We start from the raw sequence: 15,805 nt of genomic DNA on the forward strand, positions 1-15,805 counted from the left end.
TAAGGACATAACGAAATTACTCACCCTTATAAACTCGATCTCCCAGAATGCCGTTTTTGAATGAAGGGAACGCCCATTGGGGAGCGAGTAATAAAATGAACCATGAAAGCGAGGTGAGCCTTCAGTGTAATATTGTCATAGCCCAGGAAGAAGAGGCGGAGAGCCTCGAAACGCGTCGGCTTGCTGCAAACATGATGGCATTGAAGAGGCAAGCAGCTTGAGGCAAACAAACCGGATGGTAGGAAGCTCCGAGTGTGCACTCCTGTTGCTTCAGGGCATTTGCGAGGAAAGATTACAGCACGGCCGCCCTGGCCGTGGGGAGTGGCACCATTTTAGCAGTGTTGAAAGGCTTAGAAGTGGAACGATTCCACTATGTTTGAGCACGGAGTCTTTCAGCAAACGAACACTTGCCTTTTAAATGCCTACCTTACTAAAAGGATAATATATGCTTAAAAACAACAAAATCGACACTGAACCTACTTAAGGACATAACGAAATTACTCACCCTCATGAACTCGATCTCCCTGAATGCTGTTTTTGAATGAAGGGAATGCCCATTGGGGAGCGAGTAATAAAATGAACCATGAAAGCGAGGTGAGCCTTCAGTGTAATATTGTCATAGCCCAGGAAGAAGAGGCGGAGAGCCTCGAAACGCGTCGGCTTGCTGCAAACATGATGGCATTGAAGAGGCAAGCAGCTTGAGGCAAACAAACCGGATGGTAGGAAGCTCCGAGTGTGCACTCCTGTTGCTTCAGGGCATTTGCGAGGAAAGATTACAGCACGGCCGCCCTGGCCGTGGGGAGTGGCACCATTTCAGCAGTCTTGAAAGGCTTAGAAGTGGAACGATTCCACTACGTTTGAGCACGGAGTCTTTCAGCAAACGAACACTTGCCTTTTAAATGCCTACCTTACTAAAAGGATAATATATGCTTAAAAACAACAAAATCGACACTGAACCGACTTAAGGACATAACGAAATTACTCACCCTCATGAACTCGATCTCCCAGAATGCCGTTTTTGAATGAAGGGAACGTCCATTTAGGAGCGAGTAATAAAATGAACCATGAAAGCGAGGTGAGCCTTCAGTGTAATATTGTCATAGCCCAGGAAGAAGAGGCGGAGAGCCTCGAAACGCGTCGGCTTGCTGCAAACATGATGGCATTGAAGAGGCAAGCAGCTTGAGGCAAACAAACCGGATGGTAGGAAGCTCCGAGTGTGCACTCCTGTTGCTTCAGGGCATTTGCGAGGAAATATATATATATATATTCATATATATTCATAGGTTATAGACCATATATAGTTAGGAATTAACATTTAAAAAACCTTTTTTTACTCACACAAAACCATTGAAATTCCATATATAGTTAGTTGTACTAACTATATATCGCGCACCCGCAATCCACTGCTGATCATGTCACATATTACATCATTCATGACATGGTCAGTGACATCACTGATGACATCACTGATGACATCTCAAATGACATCACTGATGACATCACTGATGACATCTCAAATGACACCACTGATGACATCACTGATGACATCTCAAATGACATCACTGATAACATCTCAAATGACATCACTGATGACATCACTGATGACATCTCATTTGACATTACTGATCACATCACTGATGACATCTCATTTGACATTACTGATCACATCACTGATGACATCATTCATGTGATAATACGATGAACCTCTTCAGACTCTAATGTAACCTTAGATACACTCAGTGTAAACAGACACTCACAGACTGTCACTCATCCATGGAGTTACTCACACACCTAGTCAGTCATGCAAAGAATCAATCACACCTCCATTTCCTCAACTATACAGTTATACACACCTTACTTATTCAAACATATACTAACACATATTTACTCTCTTTTACAATGCCTGATACAAGTTCACAATGATCGATACAGCCACTCACACATTCACTGGCTCTTATGCACAGTTATTTATATATGTCAACTGTCACATGTACAGTGTTTTACATATGTACTTACTTTGACATGTAGCACTGAGATATCCATTCACTCACCAATGCACTCAGTCAACCGCCCATACAGGTGTTTCTACATGCACTTTTGAACCCATACATCTAGTGAATCAACTGCTCACACATCTATGCACAGAGTCATACACCTCCTAGCCACCCACACACACACACTCAGTCTCCCATACAAATACTTGGGCAACCAATCAATAACCCATATACTTACTCATATAGCTACTGATTAACACATGCAGCAGTTTACAGAACAACAGACATAATGATGCACAAATTAAGACAGTTTAGTCACTAACCCATGCACTCAGTGACACACATTTATTCACTCACTCATACAGTCAGTCATGCACCTACTAAATCCTTCATTCAGACACTTATACATCCACTCATTCTTCAATATGTAAGACATATTTTAACTTTACAGAAACATACAGTCACTGGATGTTGTCATAAGTGATGTCATCAGTGATGTCATTTGAGATGTCATCAGTGATGTCATCAGTGATGTCATTTGAGATGTCATCAAGGATGTCATCAGTGATGTCACTGACCATGTCATGAATGATGTAATATGTGACGTGATCAGCAGTGGATTGCGGGTGCGCGATATATAGTTAGTACAACTAACTATATATGGAATTTCAATGGTTTTGTGTGAGTAAAAAAAGGTTTTTTAAATGCTAATTCCTAACTATATATGGTCTATAACCTATAGTTTTTTCAGTGAATTTTCAAGGTTTTGTAAATGCTAATTCCTAACTATATATGGTCTATAACCTATGGTTTTTTCAGTGAATTTCATTGGTTTTTTAAAAGCTAATATCTATAGCTGTAAAATGTATTCTTCTTTAAATCAAAAAATATATTTTATATGTTTATTAATAATTTTTTTTATTATTTTTTTTTTTTGTTCGCTCCCGGTTCGCGAACCAGGAAGCTTCCCGTTAGCTCAATTTGGTGCCGCGACCCGGTCCGCGAACCGGTAAACGTTCCGTTTGCGCAACTGCCGCGTTAGAAATCAACATCGTGACGCGTCGCTGAAGCGCGACGTATCACGTTGTCGCGTAATGCGTCTTATGACGCGCCGCATTAGCGCACCCGGAAGTGCTCCGGTACGCGAACTGAGACGCGAAGCGCAGCTCCCCGGAAGCGATCCGGGGCGCGTTCCGCAGCTCGTAACAGAAGCGTAACAGGTCATGTGACTTGTTAATACAACTTTTCATTGATTCATTTCACTTTTGGTTTCCTAATGATGTAAGGCTAGGTCAGGTGACCTAAAAATAACACTTTTCATTGGTTTAGAACTATTTTTTTCCCAAATGATGAAAGCCCCCACCTTTTTTTCTCACTCTGACTTTCAACTTTGTGAAAGGAAGACCTATTTTGCTCAGTGGAAAATGGCTTCACTAGTAGCTGCAGCTGGTGCACCCCCACCACCACCACCACCTCCTCATAGGAAGAGAGGACCACCTCCACAGTTCCTTCCCAACACAGAGGAGGAAGAGGATCAAGAAGAGGAAGAGGAAATACAGGGAACACAGTTTTTACAAGAGGAGCCCCGGGTATCTCATCATAAAAATAGTTTCATTTGGCAGTTTTTTTCTTTTCCTGAAGGACAGAAAAAAGTTAATGCTCGGTATGTGACGTGCCTCATATGCAAAGAGGACTTATCTAGAGGCACAGATAAGAAGTATAGTTACGGCAACTATACTATGCACCGTCACATGCTGAGGTGGCATCCACTAAATTACAGCCGGGCACAGATGCGTGACCTCCAGGACAACCACCAACTCCTGTGGCCAGGACATCGGCACAGGTATCTCTGTCGGGGCCAGAGGCACGGGAAACAGTGCCAAACATTCAGGATAACTTTATCCACATGAAGATTGTCTGTTTATATTGCGGTACCTTACTCTCATGTGCCAATATGAGCATTAACTTAATAAACAGAGCATTTGAAAACCACAAGTGCTCTAAACGCCCCAAAAAATAAAAAATAAATGTGCTCCTGTTGAGCCCTTTCCAATGCCTGTTTTTTGTTGTTCCCCCCCCCAAAAAAACAAAAAAAACATAAAATTGTTCAAAAAATAAAAAAAAAAAAAAAAAAATGTTCAGAAAAAAAAAATATATATATAAAACAACAAAAACATTTAAAAAAAAGTTATTTTCAGAACTACCTCCCCTTTATAAAAAAATTGCTAGAATGTTTAGCACTCTGGCAAGCTCTATTTCTTTTTGTTCGCTTCCCGGTTCGCTCGCCGGTACGCGAACCGGGAGCAAACCCCCAAAAATGTTTTTAAAAAAAAGAAGAGTAAGTATAAGGGAAGTAAACAGAGAGTAATGTTAAAAGAAAGACAGCTATAGGGACTAAACCAGAGATACTGTTTAATAGATTTATTTACCGAAGAAAAGATGGAAGAGGATATAATTGTGAAAAACAAAATAGATAAGGAAATGAAAGAAAAAAAGGAGAGTAGAAGAATAACACAGAAGAGTTTCTTAGAGAATGTGAGTGAATGTTCAAAATAAGATTAAAACATGTGGAATAACAGAGGGAAAAAACAGAAAGCAGAAAAGAAGAAGTAACAGAAAAAGAATAATTGAAACAGCAAAGAAATGTAAATAACATAGGCCCATATTATCAACATAGGCAATAAAAGTTTTCCAGCTTTTATCGGCAGAAATGTGTCGCTAAAGCCGCTTTTGCGGCAGAAAACTGCCGCTAAAACCGCTTTTGCAGCAGTTTTCTGCCGATAAAAACAGCAATAATTTTATTGGCTCTGTTCATAATATGCCCCTTAGTGTGCTTCAACTACACAGAGAAAGCATAATGAACAAGTAGTGAAAGAGTGATCAGTCAAAGACACTAAGAGTAATAGAGACGGAGTGAGTGAACAAGAGTGAGGAACTATGAGAAGAGAGGGACTGAGAAAAGGAGTGGAAGGAGTAGAGTAAGTAAGTAATAGAGAAAGGAATGAGGGAAGTAGCAAAGGCAGGAAAGTGAGGGTTAAAGAAATGAAGCAGTGGAACTAATAGTAGTTAAATGTGATAGAAATGTAATGAAAAGAGTACAAAACATTTACCTTATAATTGTCGTTAACTTAGCCACTTGTTATTTTTATACTTTCAATCTGTGAAAGAGAGAACAAACATTTGAAAAATATTAAAACATGTATTTAAAAATTAGAAAAGACAAGGGAAAAGATTGAAGGACAAACAGTTTTTCAACAACTTTGACACTTACAGAAGCTTCTGCTTCTCCAGGCCCCCTACACAGTCCTAAAGATATACATTTTAAACTAACAGTATCTTGATGAAGATGAAGTGAGGCCTATCTTGGAACATGGTGCATCTTTTGCACTGCTGTTGTCTCACAAAAGTGACGCAATGGCAGCGCAAAAGAGGTGCACAATCATCATAAAACTGTTCCTAACATTTTAAATGATTGTTTCAAGATGGCAATAAGGTGTGTCCTATCCAGACGTTTGTTTCAGGTGAGGCCTACTCAGGGTTGCAGATTAAATTTACGCTTGTTGAAGAGTACAGAGGAGATAATACATGTGCAGGCCTACCAATAAAGTTCAGACCTCCTCTGTTTGCCTGGACAAGCCTAAACTTCATCTGCACAATGTGATTCGTAATGTTAGGAAACGCAGGTAATGTATTTGAAAAACGTGCAATTTCTTTTGCTCATTTCACAATCACATCACTTGTGTTTCCTTTGGTTAGGTATCTCATTGTGCAGATGTAGTCCAGCATATGAAAGAGTACGCACTGCATGCAACAACTTTGACACTTACTGAAGCCTCAGCTTCTGCATGCCACCTACACAGTTTTAAATGTATATCATAAATACAAAAAGTACAGAATTAATTATACATGTTAAATGGTTTATTTTTGCTGTTCCCAGAATGTATCAAATTTCACTAAAAACAGTGACTTGAAGGTATTCATCATATAACAGCGGGGAAAAAAAAACACAATCAAAATGATTGTGTTTAAAAAACCCATATAACATAACCAATCAGAAATCAGAACTCCTCAAAAGTAACTTACTTTCCATGACTTTCCATACGCCAGTTACCTACCCTAAATTCTCTTTTCTGAAAACAGAAAGTAAGAATATTTTTAAATAAAAAGGCAACATTGTATCGTAGTCAAATGGGAATAATTTCCGAAACAGCAAATTCTTTTACATTTTAAGCTGTGTAATAAGCGGATCTGTCAAATGACCATCATGCCATATAATAGCTGCAGTTACAAATGTTCTTTCTAAAATCAACGACTGTGTAGCCACAACATTTGTAATTAAAGTTGAAGACTTACTTTCATCAGGTTTATATAGTTGGATTTTTAAAATGACATTATAATCAAAAGTTTGGACCAATAATCTAGACAGCATTGCAGACTTACATTCCCTCTACTCCATGTTTTGATTGGATGCTTGAATTAGCTTATAAAAAGAAACAGTTTTTCTGAACTCATTCAAAGTGCAGTTATTTTTCCATGACGTCAAGTGTTATGGTAAGAAGATTGTTTGCTTTGGGAAATACTCTGGTGTCCTTCAGCTAATCTGTGCCCACCACTTTCTGTAAGAAAATCTTCTTTTTTTCCAGGAACTATTTAATACTCAAAAATAACTTATGTCTCTGTACTACACTTATCCTCAAGGCCAAATTGTGTAGGAGCCATTAGAACCTCTTGAAATTCCTCAGAGCACATCCCGAGATTCTTTCCCTAATATTTTGGTTTTAAAAACACCAGGTAAGAATTTTTAAGGTCATACGGCAATTTTTTTTTTAAAGTTGAAACAGAATCGTTGCAGAATGACCAGCCGTTTCTAGACTTTAAATAAGCTGTGTAATGTCCTGATGTTATTGAAGGACCGTCATGATATATAATTGCTGCAGTTACAAAAGTCCTTCCTGATATTGACAACTGCGAAGCTACAACATTTTTAATTAAAGTTGTCAATTTTGTTCCATCAGGCCTACATCGTTGGAACATTAAAATGACATACTGGCCATATGTTCGTATAAATAATGTTGACATCATTTCAGATTTACATTGGCTACACTCCATGTTGTGATCAGCTGCTTTTACTAGCTTATTAAAGGACACTGATTTACTGTCTGGCAAAGTTAAATATATAAATCTTTCTGAGTCTACACTAGTAGTACTTGATACCCTACAGTTCTCGCAGTCATGCTGCCATTGATAAGAAAGCCCAAACAGGTGATCTACATCTACATCTTCAGCATGCAATACATCAAGCATATACATTAAAAACTCCTGACAATCTTGCTGAATATTTTGAGAGAATTGTGTTTGACCTGAACATCTGTCTAACAGATTTCGAATTTCAGACACACTTTCTATTTTTGTTCTATCAGTGCTACATTTCTCTAACACAGAATTTAACAAACTGCAAAATCTGTGATCCGAATTGACCACAAACTCTTCTTTTACATTTTCTAGAGAAAACAAAACATTAACCACTACATTAGCATAGCAATTGACACCAGAACTGTTTTCAAATTGAAAACCAACAACATCTTCAACAGAATCCTTTTTCTTTCTGCTTATAATTTCAGGTTCATCGACTTTTCGTCTTTTTGCTACAACCTCCCTAGTATTGGTCACATTTCTTCGTTTCCGGCCTACCACACGTTTCTCAAACAAAGGATATTGAGGCAAATGTGGCGCATACTCTCTTCTTAACCTATTGTATTCCTTAACACAATCTAGATCCGCACAAATGTTTGTGACATCACACTCAATCAAGTACAATCCCGATAAAGTTCTAACTCGTGACAATGCCACATATGCCATACCCTCCTTGAACACAGAACTGCCAATATTCACCAATGCACTGTCTACACTTAAACCTTGCGATTTATGGATTGTCACCGCATATGCCAAGCAAACAGGAAACTGCTTACGGCGAACATATAAGTCTTTTACAAGCAAAAATCTAGCAGAACAACGACCAATTAGCTGTACTTCCTCAATGCCATCAAATTAAATTTTTAAAAATTCAATTCCATCTCTATTTCTGTATTTTACAAAATCAACAACATTACCCATTGATCCATTTACCAGACCTCTTTCAACATGTAAATTCCTTCTTAAAATTATACGGCAGTTCAAGCACACATTCAGAGTCTTTTCAAAATCTGCAGTTTTAGATATAGTCTTCTCTAATGAATCCAATTTTGTTTTCAAATTCTCAGACAAAATAATTGTTGATCCCATATGCTCTACTCTGTCAATAGCTTCCAGTTTCACAATCTCTTGCTTTTCTAAATGCAACATTTTGTTGTTGAATTTGGCACATTCTGCAAGAGTTGGCATCAAACATATTCCAGATTTCTTCTCAGTAATTTTCGGAAAAATATTCTCAGGCACAACATCTTGTTCTGGATATAAATTTGACAGTAATCGTGCATGTAAAGCTTCTTTCCCATGCTCGGTCACTTTTCCAATTCTAACATCTTGTAGAATAGTCTTGTAAACTTCATCCTTCGCCTGACGCATATTTTCATGCAGTTCAGCATAATTGAAGTTTAACCATATATTGATGTTGCCAATGCTCCCTAGGCACTTCCTGGTATCTTCATGCGTGAGCATTTTGAACACAGGTTGCCCTTTCACTGGTGTCAGCTGCAGAAGATCTCCGAAAACAATGATGTGTTTGCCACCAAATAACACATCATACTCTGTTTTGAGAACTTCTTGCATTCTCAAATGCACAAAGGCAAGCATGACATTGGAAACCATGCTTACTTCGTCAATGATAAGAAGTTTCATTTTCCTCAAGATTCTTGAAACTTCACAAAAAGCATCTCCAGATAGCTTGTGATATTGTAATTTGTTGTCATGCTCCACTGGCAGCATCAGTAAACGATGTAAAGTAATCCCTTTAATGTTATGTGCTGCCAGTCCAGTTGGAGCGGTGACAACACAAGACAGCGATGACTCTGTCCTTTCCTGCAAATAACATGAAATTGCTTTAATAAGGAAACTTTTTCCAGTTCCCGCTTCTCCACTCACGTACAGTCGGACAGGCTTCAACGACGTACATGAGCACTCTTTCTTCTCATAACTTAATCCATGATCAATTTGCATGGTAACTTCGTCATATATTTTCCTCTGCTCAACGTTGAGTTGTCTTTCCAACTCTTCTAAGTTAACCGCATCCTCCTGAGCATGTGCCATGGCTCTTTCCACTTCATTCATAGCAGTGGCAGCTTCATTTTCGATAACAGGTCCTCCTAGTGGATCCTGACTCAATGAAGCAGAACTCTGACTGTCCTGAGAACTGTCTCTGGCAATCTCGGCTGCAATCGTTGCTTCCTGCTCAATTTCCGCATTCAACATTTCTACATATTTGGGAAAAGCAGGACATTCTATGGTCTCCTTGGCAGCATTGAAAGAGTCTTCGTAACAGAGGAAATCTCCAAGCAGTTCCTCTTCTGCACGCCAAGGCTTGAAAAGTTGCAAAAGTGCTAAATAGAAAAACTCCTTTTTTTCAGGAGATTCGCCACTCAATTTTCGATGGTTTACCAAGTGGCATTTTCTTTGCTTGACCAGACATCCCTCACTTCCTATTACAGCATACACTCCTTTCTCAGTATCTTCTTTGATGTTCCTCTTGAATATGTAATTTTGAAGAACCTCATACAGACAAACATTCTCGAGGTGACTGCTTCGATTTGGATAATATGTATCCAACATGTTGGTCTTCAAAATGTCGGTACTGTTTGGCTCCTTTTCCGCCAAATACTCAATTTCCCGCACAGGTTTCAGAACTCGATTACGCGTTGCAGCAAGACCAAGACTCGCCCAAACGATACTCCTGGACTTGGCATAGAGACTTGCTGAAGACAACCGGTCAGAACATTCGTAAGCTCCGATTTCTCGATGCGACAACATCTTCAGACTGAAACTGTACAACTTCTTACTGAGGCTCTTTTCATGGGAAATGTCCTCCCACATATCCTTCAATTCTGTCTTCTCTTTTTTGGTGATGTAAGATGTCACATACCGAGCCACAGCCTTACAGTTATCAGCCACAAACTGTATATCCATGTTAGCATTCCACATGGACAAAATCACCGGGTTGTAGTCGTTGATGTACTTGGACTCTTCGTTCCTCTTCAAATTGTATGTGTTTTAGGTGATTTCTTCATCACATTATGTCGCAGCGAAGACATCAAACTGTTTACTCTTCCTTTAGAAATCACCGGTCGTGGAAAGCCGAAACGACATTTGGTGTAGAACTTGTCCTTGTTTCGGAATTTACGACGACAGTACTTTCCACATCGATGGCTTTGGAAACGTAGAACTTTTTCTCTTAGGCTTTTCTTCTCCTTTGCGTTTGGAACAGCACACGTAGAATACTGTTGTATGAAATTCATCACTGAGTCTTCTGGATCCGTTCCAAATTTAGGTGCATCCTTGATCCACAGCAGCATATGTATATGAGGAGCACCTCTTGCTTGGTACTCCTTTCTCCAGAAGAAATCCAACACCTCTCCAAGAGGTGGATTCTTCTTATTCATGATGAAAGACATCATAGCTTCAAATCTATGATTGAAGTACCTGCATACATTGACTGGATCCAAAGAGCACAGTTCTCCGGGTGTCTTGAATTCGATGTTTTCGATGTTTCCATTTGCCTCTCGTAGAAATTCAAGTAAGTCTTCCCAGCCATACTCGGCACAGCTCAGAGTGAGGAACCATGTGGGAGTTCCTAAGTTCCTCAGCATACATTTTAAATAACCATGATGACAGTACCAGTACTCATTAGTACCACGCTGACACGCCATGAGATTAATCAGGTGAGAATCCAAAATACTGTCTTGGACATTGACTTTATCCATAAAGTCACTTGCCGAGATGTTTTGCATGTGTATACTACTTTTCAAGATGTGGTTCACTGCATATGACAGTCCAGACAGATCGCTTTCAAACAGGAGATGAAACAAATAGGGAATGCATTGTCGAAACCTAGCATCTCCTGCATACAATCGCAAAGTCCGGTATTCAGAAGCAGGAATTTGATGAGGTCGCTCATCATATCTTCCTCCCTGACCTGTTGGAAAAAGCTGTGGGAAACACCGAGCTTCCAAACTTTCCTCCCAAATACTAATGGGACTCCCTTTGGCTTGTTTCATTTGAAACAACTCAATAGCATTCCCCATGACTTCCTTGCAATGCAAAGGATGAACACTATAATGTTCATATATTTCTTCACAAGTACAGGGTTCTACTTTCTCAATTTGACCAGCACACAAATCGCTATCCTCTTCCTCACTTACTTCCTCTTCTGCAACATATACATTCTTATAGTATTTATTATTTTTTTTCAAATACAATGTTGCCTTTTTAACTTTCCTAACATCCACTAAATCTTGCCATATTTTCTTATTCTTTGTCGGAACCCCATTAACTAAGATAACCAGAGGTTCCTCTTCCACTTTTTCTACTCCAATTGTGTTAATGTTTTTCTTCAAATCTAGAGGCAAATAAACAACTCTTCCCTTTAATCCTCTCTGTAAATCTGATGGAGGCAATTTCCCTGTCTTTGGCTCCATTCTTACAATAGCCTGAAAGGGATGGATACTTTGAATCAAAATAGATTCATAAGTATTTAAATCCTTAAATTCAGAAGGAATCTCAACCAATTCCAGATTATTATGAACTGCTCTAGCAGGCATCTGGTTTTGATTTAATTTGTTACAACAATAAGTACACACACGTTGATCCAATCCCAAATCAAAACAATTTTCTACCATCAAGTATGTTGTGAAATCCTTCCATTCACTATTATTTTCCCTTTCACTTTTTGCATATAAATCCACTAACTTAGTCTGATTCTTATAATAAGTGCGTCGACAACACACACAAGTGAAATTTGGCCTCTCACTTGATTTCACCTCAAACGTCGCAATTTCCCTCTGGAAATTATCTGTACTGGAAACCTGTACACTATCTTCCACATTACCCTCTTCTTCTTGGTCAATTTCAACATTCTCCTCTTTACTTCCAAAGTAACAAAACTCAATTTCTTCACATATATTCTTCACATCTATTTCAGAACCATGCAAAAGAGCAGCGCATAATTGTTTAAGCATAATTGCTGGACTCTTAGCATAATACAACATTCTAACTAATTTCCTCACTTTATTATGATGCACTGCTAGCATCCTGAAATGATGAAAAACACTCTGGCATACTCTCCTGGAAAGACAAGCCAGTGAATGACCATGCAAACCTGTCACTTCTCTCACTCTGCAAGGATCTAATTCTTGCAACAACTTCATTTTCTGCTTCAAACTTTTCTTATTAAATGACCGTACAAAATCACAAAGCAAATTGATGGAATCCTGTCGCACACTGCAAATACTACTACACTTCCAGATGTACACAGGACCCTTAGGACGTCTTCCTAAAACCTCATTACCTAACACCTCTTCTATCTCTGTTGTCACAAGTTTTTCTTTTTCAACTGGACAACCATCTTTCACTTCATAAGCTCGACCACTGGTGTCAACTGCATGCACCAAATCATTATCCTGGAAATAACTCTCCTCATTAAAAAATGCCTCACAGCTTGAACTATGCATCCATTCTCCAGAAAAAACTTCACAAAAATTACTACGATTAACTATTCTCTTCCATCTACTATTTCTTTTGAAATCATAAATTGCCTTGTTTAGCTTCCTAATTCTATTGATTATCAAAATAAATAACTTACGTTTAATTTCAAATGCCTGATCAATAACTTTCTCAACTATTTTTTTTCTCTTATAAAAAACCACTTTCTGTTGACCTTTCTTAATATTTTTTAACAAATTGCCAATTATCCTGTTGCGGAACATTCGTTTACGAATGTCCCTAAACTGTTGTTTCCTTCTACTATCATGCACAGAGTTATCTCTTGCTCTAGCAGTAACATTTTTCATTGGCCTTTCCTTTCCATTTGAATTGCTTCTCTTTTTCTGGACTGAAACATTTTCTGTAGTAATATTTTTTTTACTACAGATATTTCTTATGAATGTTTTTGTACTCTTACCCGGTGCTTTCTTGGTGACTTGACAAATCTTTTTGTTAGAGGACTGCTGCTTTTTTTCATTGACCTGCTGTCTTTGACGTTTTGCAGCCTTTCTCAGTCTTTCTTTGGTTGGCATGCTGAAATCTTGAAATGATCTGCAGTTGAATCTGTGGTAAAATATAATAAAAAATGTTATTAACCACTATTACCCAACAGTAAATCAATAACAGTCATCAAAAACTTAACACACTACTTGACATTTTTACATAGAAGATTTTTTAGTGCTTGGCAAATTTAGAAAACAGAAATAGCAGAAAAGAAATGGAATTTATATTCATTTTACCTGTGCTGTTTTATATGTGAATCTGATCTAATTTTATGAGCATATTTTAATATTTTATTGAAGACACTACACATAACCTGTTTTTGAAGGTGTCTTTATTTTTAAATGAAACGGTTTACATTTTTACTTTTCATTTATTATAAATTTTTAAAATAAATGTTTATAGTTCCATAGGCTCAAGCACGTCAGCTTCCCATCCTATGTCATACAATTCTGACAAATCTGCATCCTCATCACGTTCTTCTTCATCCTCAGGATTTAAATCATCCAAGGGATCAACATCCACTGATGTTTCAATTACGAGTTCAATGATGAGGTCGAAATCAACTGATTGCTGATTGTCGCTCATGTTGATGTTGTCTTTATCTTTAAAGAAAGATAACAACAATGAGATGTTGCAGAGTAAGAGACAAATCTCAGAGATTATAATAGTAAAATTGTTTAACTAGAGTAACATTTTGCAGCTATTATTTAGCCATGTCCAGCGATGCTGAGGAGGTGAAGCCTATGTCCAATTTTTCAGTGAACAGGACTCATCTCTTCTTAACCTTGGATAAGCCTCACCGACTCTGTGTCCCCTGCACATACTTAAATGTAAAGGGGCAGATTTATGTTAACTGGCACATCCCCAGGGATGCACCAGTTAACGTGCACCGCTGCTCTGCCACCCATGGTGTGCCGCATTTACAATCAGATAGGACAAAGCTGCGTCAAAACCCTGCGCCTGCTTGAAGCAGGCATAGGTCTTGACGCAGCATTGTGGAGATGGGGCACCCCTGAGCCTTGCTGGAGCTGCATCGCACTTGCGATACAACTCCAGCAATGCGCCACCTTTACGGCACAGATGCGTCACGCATCTGTGCCGTTTTTGCCCCATGGTGCGCCGCATTGTAAATGCAGCACACCATGGGTGGCTGAACAGCGGCGCAGGATGACTGGCACATCCCTGGTGATGCGCCAGTCATCATAAATCTATCCCTAAGCTTCTTATCTTGTTAGAGATGAACCGCCATATGTATCATCAAACTATTTTGCATTTCCTAAATAGCGAATTTTAAGGAATAAATAGCGATTCTTTACCATTCCTAATTTGCGATGAGCAAATTGCTAATTGCAAATTACCCATTCATTTCCATGGGCCAGGAGGCCCATAGGAATGAAGGTGCAATTTGCGATTAGCAATTAGCTCATCGCAAATTAGGAATTTTTCCAAGGGTGCAGGGGTGTCTCAAGAACACCCTGCTGCACTCCTGAAAAAGAAATTTGGGGGCATATGGCGCACATACATGCCCTATATGGCACCTTTTGTTTTTTGGAAAAAAAGCTTTTTGAAAAGAATTTGCAAATTACCACCAACTAGAAGTTGCTGGTAATTTGCAAATCCTTAATGGCATTTTTTGCATATTTTTTGTTTGATACATTGCATTTAAGGAATCGCAAAATTTGCAAATCCTTAAGTGCAATCGCAAAATAAATTCCTAATTTGCGATGAGCTAATTGCTAATCGCAAACTGCACCTTCATTCCTATGGGCCTCCTGGCCCATGGAAATGAATGGGTAATTTGCAATTAGCAATTTGCTCATCGCAAATTAGGAATGGTAAAGAATCGCTATTTATTCCTTAAAATTCGCTATTTAGGAAATGCAAAATAGTTTGATGATACATATGGCGGTTCATCTCTAACAAGATAAGAAGCTTAGGGATAGATTTATGATGACTGGCGCAATGAAGTGGACATCACTTACTTCATTGGTAGGCCTTTACATGTATTATCTCCTCTGTATTCTTCAACAAGCGTAACTTTGATCTGCAACACTGAGTAGGCCTCACCTTAAACAAACCTCTGGATAGGCCACACCTTATCGTCATCCTGAATTAATCATTTAAAATGCTAGGGACAGATTTATGATAGGTGTCTCAAGAACACCCTGCTGCACCCCTGAAAAAGAAATTTGGGGGCATATGGCGCACATACATGCCCTAAGGGCATGTATGGGCGTCATATGGCACCTTTTGTTTTTTGGAAAAAAAGCTTTTTGAAAAGAATTTGCAAATTACCACCAACTAGAAGTTGGTGGTAATTTGCAAATCCTTAATGGCATTTTTTGCATATTTTTTGTTTGATACATTGCATTTAAGGAATCGCAAAATTTGCAAATCCTTAAGTGCAATCGCAAAATAAGGAATAGCAAATTTTGCTATTCCTTATTTTGCATCAAACTTGTTTGATACATACCATTTGTCTAATTAGCATTCGCAAAGGCCGAAATTCGCAGAATTTCTGCCTTTGCGAATGCTAATTAGCTTGATACATATTGCCCCAAGTGAGGCCTGTCTTACAACATGGTGCATCTTTTGCATCACTGCTGCATCGGTTTCAT

The sequence above is a fragment of the Lissotriton helveticus genome, chromosome 12, assembly GCF_964261635.1.
Source record: "Lissotriton helveticus chromosome 12, aLisHel1.1, whole genome shotgun sequence".
Classification (NCBI taxonomy): domain Eukaryota; kingdom Metazoa; phylum Chordata; class Amphibia; order Caudata; family Salamandridae; genus Lissotriton; species Lissotriton helveticus.